Source organism: Galeopterus variegatus, unplaced genomic scaffold (assembly GCF_000696425.1).
Source record: "Galeopterus variegatus unplaced genomic scaffold, G_variegatus-3.0.2 Scaffold5363, whole genome shotgun sequence".
Taxonomy (NCBI): Eukaryota; Metazoa; Chordata; class Mammalia; order Dermoptera; family Cynocephalidae; genus Galeopterus; species Galeopterus variegatus.
Window position 1 is genome coordinate 38,060 of NW_007731474.1, and position 2,169 is coordinate 40,228.

A 2,169-nucleotide genomic window follows, 5' to 3' on the forward strand; every position below is an offset into this window, starting at 1 on the left:
GCAGCTCTTATCCAAAGGATAAGAGCTCATTGTCTGTAGTAAGTCAGACTTGAGCCCAATCCTAAGTCTGGCTCTTGTACATGTTTGTCACCTTGGGAAATGACCTCGTCTCTCTGAGATCCAGATTCCTCACTGGTAATTGAAAGGTAATTATTAGTACTTTCTAATGGTATTATGAGGAATAAATGAGACAATATACACAAATTATTCAGCACCATGCCTGACACTTGGTGCTTACGTGAAACGAGGTATTTGTGTTTCCTCAAATCCAAAGTTTGTGTCATAGAAATTCCTTATTTCACCTCTCTCTAGGGAAGGTCAGATAACAGAAAAAACGGGCCCATCCAAAGGCTTTCCCTGATAATTCAACGTCGTGTCCTGTTCACATCTCATGGGCCCAGCTTTCTCCTTCATGCAGCGTCCTGCCTGGATCAAGATTCCTGGTTGGTCTGCTCCCTGATTTTCTTCTGGTTGAGCACTGGCACAGCATATTCCAGTGAGCTGCCAGGCCTCCATGTGTGGATCCAGACAGTGACCTTCTGGGTGGCCATGAGCAGAGGTAACCTGTGCCCCTGAGCAGGTACATGGTCCCTAAGAGGACTGGTTGTCTTGCTTCTATTCTGGAGTAAGGACAACCGTCTTTATTCTCGCATCAGGGGTATGTGTTTTGTAATCCTAAACTCTAACCCAAATTCTCAAAGAAATATGGAATCTGACTGGAGTAAGGTGATATCTCAGTGTGGTTTTGATTTGCATTTTCCAAATGATAAGTGATGTTGAGCATTTTTTCATGGACCTGTTGGCCATTTGTATGTCTTCCTTTAAGAAATGTCTATTCAGCTCTTTGCCCATTTTTAATCAGATTATTTGTTTGTTTGCTTGTTTGTTGTTAATTTGTTTGAGTTCTTTGTGTATTCTGGATATTAATCACTTGTTGGAAGCGTAGTTAGCAAATATTTTCTCCTATTCTGTAGGTTGACTTTTCACTCTGTTGCTTGTTTCCTTTGCTGTGCAGAAGATTTTTAGTTTGATCTAGTCCCATTTGTTCATTTATTCTTTTGTTTCCTATGCTATTGGGGACTTATTCATAAAGTCTTTGACCAGTCCTACATCCTGAAGTGTTTTCTTCTTGGAGTTTTATAGTTTCAGGTGTTATACGTTACTCTTTAATTCATTTTGAGTTGATAGAGAAATATCACATATCCTCACTCATAGTGGGTATGAAAGAAAGAAAGAAAGACAGAAAGAAAAAGAACAATCATAACAATACTTTGAACTTTCAGAAGGAAATAACAAAACTATTGTTTCTAGAGGTGTGAAAAGGGAAGGGGAAGGGATATACCAAGAGATGGGTTAATAGACACGAAACAGCTAAGTAGGAAAAATAAGTTCTATTGATGTACAGCTGACCTAGGGACCTATAATTAACAATAATTTGCATCATGTTAGCAGGTTACCAAATGACTAGTAGAGAGGAGAGCAAGTCTCCTCAATACAAAGAATTTATTACGTTCTGTAATGATGAATACACTAATTATCCTGACTTGATCTTCGCACATTGTACACAGGTATTGACACTCATTTCTGTACCCCACAAATATGTATAATGAATTACATTTCAATCAAAAAAAAAGAAAATGCTAAAAGAAAAAAAAGAAAGAAATGTTGCATCTGGAATTCACTGTCGAACAGCTAAGTGACCTCAAGTCAGTCTTTTTATCTCTTTTCCCTGATTTTCTTCCTTACACCTATGAAATAAAGGATGTGATATGTGTCTTATATAACATGCCTCTAAATATATATTTATTGTTTGAGAGAAGTTAAAGCATACAAAATTCTTTTCTAAATTGTGTGATGTATAAATGCAAATGGTAATTTTTTCTAAGTAGGGAGCTATGAACTTTTTTGACAAATATAAAATACAGCTTCTTTGAATATTCTAACTGATAGGGGACTTGATTTCTATTCAGAGCATGAATTCTGGCCACGTAGACATATATTGTGATTTCATTTGTTTTAGTTAATTACACATTTAATACTGTAAGTTTTTGTTTTCTTATTGTTAAAATTAGTGTAATAATACCCATTTATTAGGACTATGGTGAAGACTTATTTAGAAAGTATGTGTAAAACATGTAGAATAGTTACTAGAACTATTATTAATGCTGG